Consider the following 15,151-nt stretch of genomic DNA (forward strand, 5'->3'; position numbering starts at 1 on the left):
CGCCACGACTGCCTTATGTTAATAATCAGCATTATACGCAGTGTTCACAGCATTATATGAAGTGATCACAGCATTATATGTAGTGATCACAGCATTATATGTAGTGCTCACAACATTATATGAAGTGATCACAGCATTATATGCAGTGCTCACAGCATTATATGCAGTGTTCACAACATTATATGAAGTGCTCACAACATTATATTAAGTGCTCACAAAATTATATTAAGTGCTCACAACATTATATTAAGTGCTCACAACATTATATTAAGTGTTCACAACATTATACGTTTTTTGTTGTATGATGAGATTGATGTATGATGAGATTTATGAATGATGAGATCATTCGGTAAACTTCGTTTTTTAGCGGAAATTACCGAATCCATAATTGGTAAATTACGGTAATGCCCAGCAAACAAATTTAAAAAGTTATTAAAATCATGTTATCATAAGGTAGCATACAATATTTAAAACTGATTGAAATAAGTAAGGAAAAGATGAAACTGAGAGGTGAATGATTGAAGTAGTTCTGTTCGTCGTAAGAAATACGAATGGCAAAATGTAAGTTAAATAATAAAAAGTTTATTTAATGAAATATCGTAGGAAAATTTGTATGATATATTCTCGAGTTCATTTCCTACTGAAGAAATTTAGCAAGGTGCCACTTTATAGTCCGTACTCAGTTTTAAAAAGCTTAATTACCTTTTAAATAAAACAGTCAGCTTTCTATAACACATAGGTGCCATATAACGCTAGCTTATATATGTCATGATAGAGTCATTTTTGGCATCGATTTTCAGAATTTGGCATTTTTACATGAATAAGTATCTAACAGATATGGAAAATGCAGTTTAAAGCATTTCACTGTAGGTGTTAAACATAACTTTACATCAATTATTCCATTTTTTTACAAGCTTTTTAGCACGGCAAGTTCTAAAATTGTCTTCAAATATGATCAGCAGTCTTATAAAGAAATTTAAACTTTCATAGAAAAAATTACCCTTTCAAGACCCTGTTTAACATTTTCATTTAAAGTTATCATCTCTTATGAAAATTGAGTTTGTGGGGATGAATAAAACGTTTACTACGTTTGTTCGTCAGTTTGCACGGTACATACATGTATATATATAAAAGTGGTATGCTTGCCAATGAAACAACTTTCCACAAGAGACAAAATGACATCACAGAAATTTTAAACAGCTAAACGGCCACAGTACGACCTTCAACAATGAGGAAAGCCCATACCGGATAGTCAGCTATAGAAGGCCCCGAAATGATAAACGAAAAATATTCCTAATTTATGTACAAACAAACGATCGAAAAACTAATATGTATATAACACATTAATTAAGAAACGACAACTACTGAAATAAAGGCTCCTCCTGACTTGGGACGGCCACTTATATGCAAAAATGTGGCGGGTTTTAACATGTTAGCGGGATGTTGGTATCCTCCCTCTAACCTGGGACAGTGGCGTAACAGAACAACATAAGAACGAACTATGAAAATCAGTTGTAAAAGGCTTGTTAGTTTTCTCGTTTGAATTGTTTTACCTGGTCGTATCGGGGCCTTTTATAGCTGACTATGCGGTATGGACTTTGCTCATTGTTGAAGGCCGTACAGTGACCTATAGTTGGTAATGTTTGTGTCATTTTGGTATTTTGTCGATAGTTGTCTCATTGGCAATCATACATGTACCACATCTTCTTTTTTAAATTAACTCATTAGATGGGTACAAATATAAATACATATGATCTAACAAGAAAATAGAGTGAACGTGCATGTGGGCGGGTACTTGTATATCCCAACAATACAAAGACACTATAAGTACTGATCTGAGAGTATATATAACTAATATAGTACCATGCTGTTGATTAAAAATAACATCACTCCAAACCCTTTTGTTTTCCACATAATTAATATTGCCAATAATTGAGAACAACAAGAATGCTCTGCATTTGTTGCCAAATCACCTAAAACTTTATGCTATCGTATTTTTAAAAATAATTTTCAATTGGAAAAATATTCTTTTATGTTTGAAAGAAAGAAATTTTTACCTACATACTGCTGGTCTAACCCTAATATCTATAAGTTTGATCAACTGTTTAATTCATGTAATATTGTAATATTAGAAAAACTATGTAAATTTATCAAAGTTATAAATGTGAAAGTCAGTCCTCCAAGTTAATTTCATTGTATTGTTCACACATGCTTGTAAAAATTGTACCTTATAGTTATATTTATGTATGTTCTCTATAACTATGTAATTGTAGTTTTATGAGAAATAAAGTATTCGTATTCGCATCTGACAGGAGTACCACGAAACGCTGTATTTAAGATTTTGCTATATACACGGGTCGTAATCACCGGGTTGAAACTACTTAATTCAATCATTGTCACATTGTTCCCGATTGTAGTACTTTAATCAGTATGACTTTCTAAGATGACAATACGAATAATAAAAATCTGGACTTAAATTAAGGCGTATAGGTACAGCATGTACAGTTTTCAATTTGTTAGACGTAAAACAGCGAATCAAAGATTCAATTTTATTCATAACTCATAAAGGACAAAACTGTTGATTAAAAAAATACTCCTTTCCAGAGACTTTTTTTTCCAAACAAAATCAATAATACCAATATTAAATTGACAAGTTCCAGGTCGACGGGTTCAAACAGAAAGATGTTAAAAGCAGAGAAAACTTCATCTTATAATCGGCATGACTTTATCAGATGACAATACCAATACTAAAATAAGGCTTACGCATAGTTATATTCTTTAATTCAGTCACAGACCCGCGATATCACGGATGTGTTCTAGTAAATATATATACATATTAAGTTGTGAATATGGTGAAACTAATCCTCAAAATAAGTTTAAAATGCCCTGGTGTGGAATAAACTTGGGTTAAATTGATCATACTTCTTAATTAACTTATTTCAATCCGTTTTAAATATTGTATACTGCCTTAATGATCACATATATAATAATAACTGTTTAAATTTGTTTGCTGGGCATTAATTTACCAATTATGGATTCGGTAATTTCCGCAAAAAAAAACCGAAGTTTACCGAATGATCTCATCATTCATAAATCTCATCATACATCAATCTCATCATACAACAAAAAACGTATAATGTTGTGAACACTTAATATAATGTTGTGAGCACTTAATATAATGTTGTGAGCACTTAATATAATGTTGTGAGCACTTCATATAATGTTGTGAACACTGCATATAATGCTGTGAGCACTGCATATAATGCTGTGATCACTTCATATAATGTTGTGAGCACTACATATAATGCTGTGATCACTACATATAATGCTGTGATCACTTCATATAATGCTATGAACACTGCGTATAATGCTGATTATTAACATAAGGCAGTCGTGGCGTTCCATATTTAAGCATAGTAATGTATTATGATTAAACTATTCAGTAATGCTCTATTGGCATGATTTTAAACATAATTATCTCTTTGAACAGAGTGAAATATTTCCATCACTACATATATGGTGTTCCAGTTATTTGAAACATTTTCATCATTGCCTTACAGACTTGCAATCAAATAAAATTTGATAGGTAAAAGTTGTGATAGAATCTGAAATAACTTTTATTTTCTGCTAAAAATTGTGATAGAATCTGAAATAACTTTTATTTTCTGCTAAAAGTTGTGATAGAATCTGAAATAACTTTTATTTTCTGCTAAAAATTGTGATAGAATCTGAAATAACTTTTATTTTCTGCTAAAGCCACACAAAAAAGAATCTTGGATAGATTTTCAGATTTCTTTTTTAGCTACCAGACAATATTTTAACAATATTTATTTTATTTACGTCTCACCTTATGTATAAAATTACACAATACATTTATAAAAGATACATTTTGTATACATAAGCCAATCTGTACAGATTTATGAGAGACGATAATCACTTAAAAGAATATGTATATGTACATAATAAATATTAAACCTGAATGGTAAAATTATACAACAAAAGTATTTAATTATTATTTACAATTTAAAACTTCTCGGCGTCGTTTAAAAATAAAATTACAGGTTTTGGCACATAATCTTATAATATCTTGATTCGAAAACAAAAATACCATTTTCTGACAATCTGTAAAACTATTAAAATGTTCATCAACTTGTCTAAGATCATTATAATTATTAACTTTACATAACTGATGACACATAGAACTTTTATATAGGTTCCTCATATAAAGTAGAAAGATGACAATTAACACTGCCAGTGGAGCAGTTTTTCTCACTGAATCCTCATTTAATCCTATTTTCAACTTGTATTTTGTTCCTCTCTGAAAAGAAGTAAAAGTGATAGGTATTCAAAATATCTGGAAATTAGGACTGACAAAATTTGTATGGAAGACTATTTTTCATGCTGGTACTGTTCCCTCTTTAACCCTATGGATATTTTTGTTCCAGAAATGTGAAAAAGGAGAGTTGATATTGATAGGAACATGTGTTACTGTCACACAGTGGCGAATCCAGAACTTTTTCATAAGGGGAAAAAAGGGGGGGGGGGTTGCTCTGGTCATGCTTTAGTGATTCTAAATATAATCAACAAATTACTCCCTGGATCCGCCTAGGACTGTGTTATGATGCTAACACAAAGTGACACAAATAATTTGGTCCTCATGTTTGAAAACGAATGATTAGAACTGGTATGTAAGGTTGATCAAGGTTATAGTCAATTTTGTAAAATAAATTATAAAATGTCTAACAAATCAAGTTTCGGGGAAAAGAAAGGAAAATTTTCAACTAAAAATTCTAATCCATTTTTAACTGTGCAAAATAAATAATACATATACTGTGGATTCATTTATCTTTATGCATGGGTACCAATTTTTTGTGGATTAGGGGAAAAATATGTATTCCTGGATATATTTTATTTTGTGGTTTTGCATACACTACAAGAATATAGAAATTATATATTAGTTGAACTTTTAAATTTGTTTGTCATCTTTACTTATGAAATCCACAAAAATTGGCATCCCACTGAAATACATGAAATTCAATCCAGAATATACTATTAACCAAAATATTGGAACAAAACTATGAATGATAATACTTCTTAATATATTGAATACAAAATAGCAATAGAAGATAGAATGAAAATGAAGAGTGGGTCCAAAGAGTAAACATGCAGATTTAGAAGCAGACACCAGCCCAAGGTCATCAATGGCCTCTTTAACACAACAAGAAAGTTGATATAAGTTAACTGATACTTATAGTATCATTGATATAAAGCTGAGTTTTTATAATACCGCAAAAATGTTGCCGTCATATTTTGGTATCACATAGTTGTGGTTGTCCGCGTCATCCGAAGACAGTTAGCTTCCGGATTATAACTTTAGTATAAGAAAATAGAAAGGTATGAAATTCAAACACAATGTTTTTACCACAAAAGAAAGGTTGGGATTGATTTTAGGGTTATTGTCCAAACAGTTCAGTAGTCAGGGGCAAAAAAGGGGCCCAAATATGCATTTTTCTAGTTTCAGGGCAAAAACTTGTGGAATGTTGTATGGATCTCTCTGAAATTATACCACAAGTTTCCGTACCACAAAGGGATGTTAAGGATTGTCTTGGGGGTAATTCAGACAACATGAACAATAATGTGTTTGAATTACCTCCCCAACACTGTTTTAAAATAATGTACAATTGTATAATCTATTGAAGACATATTGTTTTGTTTCAGGTGATTATCTCAATTTATTTTATTTTTAGAAGTTACTATTTTAAAAATTCTGATGAAGGTAATTTAATTTAAGCCATGATTATGTATATCAGTTTCTATTTAAGGACTTTCATGATTTTTATGATGTATATTTCTATGGGTAATTATGGTTTTTGAGGGAAAGAAAAGTATATTTTTCTGGAAAATGGGGGGGGGGACATATTGTTCTCAAGATTTCAGAAATTATAAAGAAATTTTCTTCATACATTGTATATATTTTTGTTGGGGGGAATTAGGGTAAAAAAACAGAATTTGCAAAGAATAGTGTATTGCACAAAGGCAAAACAAATTTATAAATTCAAATCACATCACCAATTCAAGTTCTTTGACTACATTTATTCTGTGTCAAAAACCTATTATGTGTCAAATATTTAATTTAATACAATCCAAATTCATACCTGCATCAAGTGCGATTATTGTGTCCATTTTTGCCCCAACTGCAGTCGTATCCAGCTGCACTCGGCGAAGCAATGTATTCTCACCTTATGTGTTTTAGCTAGCCAATTAAACTAAAAAGCAAAACTTTAACCAAAGACCCTTGGCTGGTATTTTAAGCTAGCGCTAGTCCAAAGTCCAAAGTCCATAACATCCTATAAAAAAATCATGTAGTGACAAAAATATCAATCAGTACAACTACAGAGCGGGGATAGGAGGGGTCTTGATCCCGAAATCCCGGGCTTAAAAACACGAATTCATGATAAAGGTCATATTCCCCTACTACAAGGATGAATGGAGAATAAAAAAATATGGTCACTATTATAGTCTACAGCTCATTTTCCGACCGACAGTAAAACCCTAGCCATGCAGTATGGTGCCATCCGTCTGGCTGTCCAGGATACAAGTACGTAGCCACGTCCGATCAGAATAGGGTGAGATTGTCACCTCTTTGTATGAAAAGAACCATTCCAATTCCACTCTTTGGGCAGAGGGGTTCCTATAGGTGGCCTGTTGAAAGGCAAAATGTATGTCCCTATCCAATTTACCCTATTTTTCAAGTGGCAGTATTAAATTCCCCGGGATCTTCATCTAGATGGTCTCTATAATTTACAACTTACCTACCTATTGGACTTATTGTTAATTTGTTCTGATCCTGAAAATGCATGAAATATTTGCCACTGAACTTTAAGAAACCACCAAATAATCAATCACCAATCAGTACACATCCAACATCTTATGGCTTTAGTGTAAAGAAGTCATTATATTCAGAGAAAAAACATTTCAAAATATAACATGTATAGGTCTAGGTACTAGTATGTTTGGCAGGCAGATTGTATATGATCGTAAATGTACATATTTGTTTAAAGAAAAATATATGAAGCGGTTACCAGGATCGTATCAAAGTATGTCACTTTTAAGATGGATTTTGTCAAAAATGAAAGTGGCCGCATCCGTGTTCATCCTCAACCTTTATATATGTTAAGTATTATCATCAAATACAACTTACATTTAAATATTTTGGATGAACATGAATGCGGCCACTTTCGTTTTACACGGAAACCGTCCAAAATTTAACCAAAATGATAGATTTGTGAAGATTTCAGTAATTTAGCATGACTTAATGGTGCTAGTACTCGATATATGTACATCGTATTATCAAAAACAGCCCATATTTATGTAGCAGAAGCATTCTACTGTCCAATAAATAACTAAAAGTATACATTTTAACAATTTTGTAAAACTGCCATATTTTGGGGCCAAAAAGGGGTCTTACCGGACTTACTCCTTTTACGGGATCGTTTAAGATTGCAACATCCCCGTAAATATTAAGATGATTCGCGTTTGTAAAAATAAAAATCTACAGGTACAGCCACAATTCCAACCTAATATGTTCATCTATGGAAGTACTTTAGGTCAAATAAACACCACAGTCTTAAAAAGGAAACTTACCAATAGTGAACGTAAAATCGTTCCTTTATACTCTGTAATTATATAGGCCCTTTGAATATCCTATTGTGTATAAATTGCCGAGTTGAAAACTTAAATATTTAAATCTAAGAAATATGATGTTTCAATACAATAAATACATAAAGATATAAAGAAACGAGCAAGATTAGAACAAATGTGTCTCCAAAGTATGGTAGTTGCTATGATTTGTGAGATGAAATACTGAGATGAAATATAAGATGGCATCCACAAGAGACCAAAATGACGCAGACATTAACAACTATAGGTCACCGTACGTCCTTCAACAAAGAGCAAAGCCCAACCGCATAGTCAGCCATAAAAGGACCCGATATGACAATATAAAACAATTCAAATGAGAACATTATAATTAACGGCCTTATTTATATGAAATAAATGAACGAAACACAAATTGTAACACATAAACATACAACAACCACTGAAACACATTTATCTTTATTGTTACATAGACAATAGACATTAGGCAATATTTATTAGCACAAACACATTTACATTAAATGGTAATGGCATACAGTTATGTATAGAAAGTATTCGAACTACCTCAGCCTTATGTTATATATTATAGTGTTATTAACTGGCTGTTTCTGTATTGGCACTGGTATAGATTCAAGGTTTGCTGTATTGGCATCGAGACCCGTAGGGTCGAGGGCCAATACAGCTGACCGAGAATCTATACCAGTGCCAATACAGAAACAGCCAGTTCATAACACTTTTATTAAATGATTATAAGAGAATTAAAAACCGGAAGTGAACGTCCTGTATTAGCCCATGGGCCAATACAGCTTTTTTCCCGCTTTTTTCTGTATTGGCCCTGTTTTTTCCGTTTCAAAACTTTAAGACGTTACAAAACATTGCACATCATATAACCTATTTATTTTATGACTTTAATTTAAACCAGATGCTCCGCAGGGCGTAGCTTTATACGACCGCAGAGGTTGAACCCTGAACGGTTGGGGCAAGTATGGACACAACATTCAAGCTGGATTCCGCTCTAAATTTGGATTGTGATTAAATAGTTGACACAGCATAGGTTTCTGACACAGAATGAATGTATTCAAATGAACTTAAAATTTTTGTTTTCTCTTAGAGCAATTCACTATGCTGTTGAATATTAATCCTCTCAAAAAAATGTTTGAAGAAATTTTCTTTTATTTATGAAATTTCAAATGAGAAAAATTGAACCCAATTTTTTAATCACATCCCCCTTTCCCTTATTCCAAAACTAATTTCAATTAAAATATTCTAATGGAGTTTGCAACAATTACTACTCATTTAAATACATCATAAAATATTAAGATGTAAAAAACTGCTTGTTATCACTGAATGGTAAAGATTATTTAAATTTATCAGTTGGTAGTAAAAAGTGAATATACATTGTATATTGTATATAACAAAGATTTAAGTTGATTCTGGACAAAGAAAGATAACTCCAATTAAAAAAAATTCTAGCAGATATTTCTTGCTTACTATACTGGACAAAGAAAGATAACTCTTAATTAAAAAAAAATTTGCAATTTCACAATATTGTGAAATTAGATATTTCTTGCCATTGCACAATACTGTGCAATTGAAAAGACTTGCTATTGCACAATACTTAATATAATAATTTTAGATCCTGATTTGGACCAACTTGAAAACTGGGCCCATAATCAAAAATATAAGTACATGTTTAGATTCAGCATATCAAAGAGGCCCAAGAATTTAATTTTTGTTAAAATCAAACTTAGTTTAATTTTGGACCCTTTGCACTTTAATTTAGACCAATTTTAAAACTGGACCAAAAATTAAGAATCTACATACACAGTTAGATTTGGCATATCAAAGAACCCCAATTATTCAATTTTTGATGAAATCAAACAATGTTTAATTTTGGACCTCGATTTGGGCCAACTTGAAAACTGGGCCAATAATCAAAAATCTAAGTTCATTTTTAGATTCAGCATATCAAAGAACCCCAAGGTTTCAATTTTTGTTAAAATCAAACTAAGTTTAATTTTGGACCCTTTGGACCTTAATGTAGACCAATTTGAAAACGGGACCAAAAATTAAGAACCTACATACACAGTTAGATTCGGCATATTAAAGAACCCCAATTATTCAATTTTGATGAAATCAAACAAAGTATAATTTTGGACCCTTTGGGCCCCTTTTTCCTTAACTGTTGGGACCAAAACTCCCAAAATCAATACCAACCTTCCTTTTGTGGCCATAAACATTGTGTTTAAATTTCATTGATTTCTATTTACTTTAACTAAAGTTATTGTGCGAAAACCAAGAATAATGCTTATTTGGGCCCTTTTTTGGCCCCTAATTCCTAAACTGTTGAAACCAAAACTCCCAAAATCAATCCCAACCTTTCTTTTGTGGTCATAAACCTTGTGTCAAAATTTCATAGATTTCTATTAACTTAAACTAAAGTTATAGTGCGAAAACCAAGAAATTGCTTATTTGGGCCCTTTTTGGCCCCTAATTCCTAAAATGTTGGGACCAAAACTCCCAAAATCAATACCAGCCTTCCTTTTATGGTCATAAACCTTGTGTTAAAATTTCATAGATTTCTATTCACTTTTACTAAAGTTAGAGTGCGAAAACTAAAAGTATTCGGACGACGACGACGACGACGACGACGACGACGCCAACGTGATAGCAATATACGACGAAATTTTTTTTCAAAATTTGCGGTCGTATAAAAATATTATTCAAATGTTTTTATGCATAACGATAGTACTTCCAAAGTTAAGTAATGGCGTAAGAAAATTGAAAACCGGAAGTGAACGTCCTGTATGAGCCCTAGGGCTAATACGGCTTTTTTCCCGCTTTTTTCTGTATTGGCCCTGTTTTTTCCGTATTGACCCTGTTCGAAGAGCAATATTAAATCTTGATTTATATCGACAGCGGAACGTTTTTAGTATTGCACATGCTGATTTATCCGTATTAGGGCTTATTTGCTCATATCATTTAATAAACGGAGTTATTTCTTAAAATATATCATTACATATCTAAACGTAATAATACAGACAGACAAGTTTTATTTTACCCTGATACCCTAATACTTGACTTTATAAGTGTCGGACTTATGGGTTGTCGGAGTATTGGGCTGTCGGAGCAATGGGTTGTCGGACTATTGGGTTGTCGGACTAATGGGTTGTCGGACCAATGGGCTGTCGGACTAATGCATATATGGGCTGTCGGAATAATGGCGTGTAACCGAAGGAATAATAAAAAAGAGATGAAAATGTTATTGAGGTCAATATCATCTGTTGCGATAATAGAAACATAATTATCCTTATTTTTCGATTTGTACAAGTTAAAATCATTTTTAAGCAATCTTTTGTACAGGTTATAACATGTATAAGGTACTTTTGTACATGTTATAACTGTGTATTTTTGCATTATACAAGTTATAACATGTACAATATTTTTGTACATGTAATAACCTGTACAAAATCGCAACTTGTTCACGACATATACATTACTAAATATATTTTTTTCTAAAAAAAATTTAAAAAAAGTATATATATATTTTTCTAAAATATTTTTTGAAAAGTTTATGTCCAAATCTTTGTAAAATTTATGGTTTAAATAGTCTGCCATGCGATAAAAATAGTGTTATATTAAACTACGCACATCATACAAAAGACAATATTTTTTAGTAATATAATTATATTGTTGTTTGTTACGAATTTCAAAAAGAAAACATGATTTAACATTTGCAATTGTTACAAAATCAATTCTTTGCCTTTAGAAATTGTTTTAATCTAGCACAAGATAAGTGTTGCAACTCCAAACAGGAACTCCACAGAACACTGGCTTCCTTTGAATCTGCACCATGTGTGCATATGTTGCATACATGTATGTAGATACGGTTCTTTTTCTTCTCTTTATATAGTTTTACGCTCTTAATAGCTTCCCATGCATCTTTTTGACGATACTTTTTTTTTTTATTATTAAATCAATGTTTACAATTGAGGCAAACAAGACTCGGGCAGTTATTAAAAGTTCAGGTCTTGCGTCAACTTGTTCCTCAGTTGTATTTGTATTTTAATTTTTGAAATATATTTAATTTCAATAAATTAAAAGTTAAAGTGTTTATCATATTTATATAAGTAACCTTTACAAAAGTTTTTAAATATGAAATTTTGAGATTTAATACTGAATTATTCTTACATTTTAATTCAATTTATTGAGATATAAATTATTCAGTGCCGGTCAAATAGCAAGCCGGTGCTGGTCAAATAGCCACTGCCTTAAAAGAAACATATTTTAAAAGTTATAAAGGTATTTTTCAACAGACTGTCGGAATTCCAATGCATGGGAACCAATTGTGCCCCTCTTCTTGCTGACATGATCCATGTAAACTTGTCTTCTTCTTCTTCTTCTTCTTCCAGGTAAGGAACCGGATTCATTGCTGTTAATGGTTCCGCGAAAACTTTACGCAGTGTCGGGCAACACAGAAGATTTCTCTTAGCTATTTACAAATCGCTCCTTCTAATTAACTTATTTAAGGGGTTCTGTTTGTCTCACTCTTATTTATTTTGAAAGAACAAACACAGGAGCAAACACTATCTAAGTATCGATTTTAAAAAAGCCTAAAATCTTTATACTTATATGATACTTGATTTAAAAATGATTTTCCCGGTTTCCCTCCCCTAATCTTCACATCTCCATTCAAAACGTAAGTCCAAGCACAGCACTTGTTTCTATCCATAGGAAGTCATAGGAAGGAATAGTAGACTTTCCTATGGATGATCATGGATAGAAACAAGTTCCTGTGAGTCCAAGGCCTAACTGAATACAATTTTTTTATCAGATTTATGTGAAATGTTAGTACATTAAAGTCCCAGGCACTTGTTTCTGGGTCACGCTAAATGTATATTTTTTTTTAATTCATTTATGAATCATTTATCTGTGTAAACAATAGTTTATTGGGAAATACATGTCATACATGCAGTGTTGTTCAAACTTATAAGACGTCAAATATAAATTTGAATGATAAATGTTAATCAGACATCACAAATTCACATGTTTTGTTGAACAAGTACTATCTGATTCTGACAAATTGAAGTGAGAAAAAGCCATTTAATAATCATTATAAATCAGTCCTTAATACTAGATATATTATAAGGAATCAGTACATGTATCACAAAAAAATTCTTGTTAGAGTGGGAAGCTCATTTTCGCCACATCTTTTCATTAACATAAGGCAGTCGTGGCGTTCCATACTTAAATCTTCATCATTTGGTCTCTGGTAAATAGATGTCTCATTGGCAATCATACCACATCTGTTTTTTAATGTTGAAATAGAGTAATTACTAATTTAGAACTTATTCATTAGAATATTAAGTATGACTAGGGTCTATCAACCTAGTTGTATCAATAATATGAAAACAACAACAACAACAATACTAACCCTATCAACCTAGCTGTATCAATAATATTAAAAGCTGATCATGTCATCATGTTTATTTGTTTCATCACATTTTATCAAGTTGTATTTAAGAATTGAATGCTTCTTTTTGTAAATTTATTGGGTGGTAAAAGCGTTGACCGAAGTACATTTTGTATGAAGCGCGGAAGCGCTTCATTCTAAAAATGTACGCACGGTCAACGCTTTTACAACCCTATAAAGTTTCAAAAAGAAGTATTCAATACCTATAATTACATTTTTTTAGCTTAAATCATGAAAACACGATTTTTATCCATTTTTATTTAATTCACCTGTGCACTTTTTTGTGGGACCTCGTGTCATCATGCATGATAAATGTTATTGTCTGATGCAATTGTCCACGGAATAACATGTTAGCCAATCAGAATAACGTATTATAATGAAACTTACATCTAATGTAATTATTGAACATTATTATCATACTTGACTTTTTATACTAATGTATGCAATGTATATGTTTGAATTTTGTTTGATTTCTCATGATAAGAGCCTCAGGGAAGATTAGGGGACGACCATTTGATATTCTGGGGGGGGGGGGGGGGGGGGGGCCAGGAGGATTTGTTTTTGATCGGTTATTTATTTTTGTAAACTGAGAGGACAGATTATTCATTTTATGCACTATTGAAGCAAGATTTTTCATTTTCATTAAAGCAAGCTAGGGACTGATTATTCATTTTCACAACTATATTCATGATATTCGAAAACAGGCATTTTTTTAAAATATTTGTTAATTATGAATAATACATGTATAGTCAAGTTATTGTGTACCACTTAATCAAACTTAATCATTATCCCCTGCAGAAATTTTAAGATTCAAGATTTAATTCATAACCTCTGTAGACACATACTTGTGTACAAGAGGACAATATATATACAAACATATTAAGATAATACATATCGAGACAGGACAAATGAAATCAAATTATATAGTATTATGAAAGACAATTGGTACAATTATATTAAGTATTTTATACTTTTCTTCACGAAAATGAATTGAACATTTATATTCCCAACGAATTTACATGTATTGCCATACATAGTATTAAAGTTTGGTTTTACCTAGCCTTTTTGAAAAGTATTGTTAAACATATTTTGCCGAGCGGAGCGTCAAAGGCTTATTAATAATAATCTGCAAGATATCTGCAAGATTTTGGAATGCCAACTAAGAGGGGGGATAGGACCTTTATCGAGACTCCGGATTCGGGTGTTTTTAAGCTCGGGATTTCAGGATTGACCCTTTCGGGATCCGGGAATTCTTTTTTTCGGATTTCGGGACGTCAGGATTTAATTTATTTAAATTCGGGACCTCTGGATTTCGTTTTTTAAGTCCGGGATTTCGGGATCATGACCCCTCCTACCCCCTCCAACTAACCATTTTAGAGAAGTTATACTGTTATCATGGTTTGATCTATGTTTTGGAAAAGGAAATCTATGGCAAATGATATTGTTTGCATCTTGCGAAGTATGATGTTAAAAGAAAATATATTTTAGTTATTGCCCTTGGGCCAATAAAATATGTGCAACAAAGGGAACATTAGAAAGATGTTCTTTTATTTGTAGTTATTCTTTTTAAGAATGAGTTAAGAAGCTTGACCATGAATGAGATCATTAAAATTGAAACTTCTGGTGGTACCAACCATTGCCACATGACCAAACACCTTGACTGAAATTAATTTGGCTTGTTAAATTTTCATAAAATGTTGACAAAAAAATAAACACTTTATTAGATAATTTCCATTGGATATATACATGTAGCAGCTTAAATCCTTAAGAAGCTTAATATTTCCGTGACAATTGAATATGATTAAAATGTTCAGAGAATTTTTAAAGAGTTATCTTCCTGAAGTGTTATGTACCATCTTTAAACTCTTGCTGTGACATGATAACATTTACAATCTTCACATATAATTTCTGTCATTCATGAAGTTTTTGAAATTGCTGCCTTTTAAGGTAGTACCTTACACTACAGGGAGATAACTCTGTAAAATCAGTAGAAGTTTTAATGACATTGTGTTCTTAATGGAA

This window comes from Mytilus trossulus, chromosome 9, assembly GCF_036588685.1.
Source record: "Mytilus trossulus isolate FHL-02 chromosome 9, PNRI_Mtr1.1.1.hap1, whole genome shotgun sequence".
NCBI classification, from domain to species: domain Eukaryota; kingdom Metazoa; phylum Mollusca; class Bivalvia; order Mytilida; family Mytilidae; genus Mytilus; species Mytilus trossulus.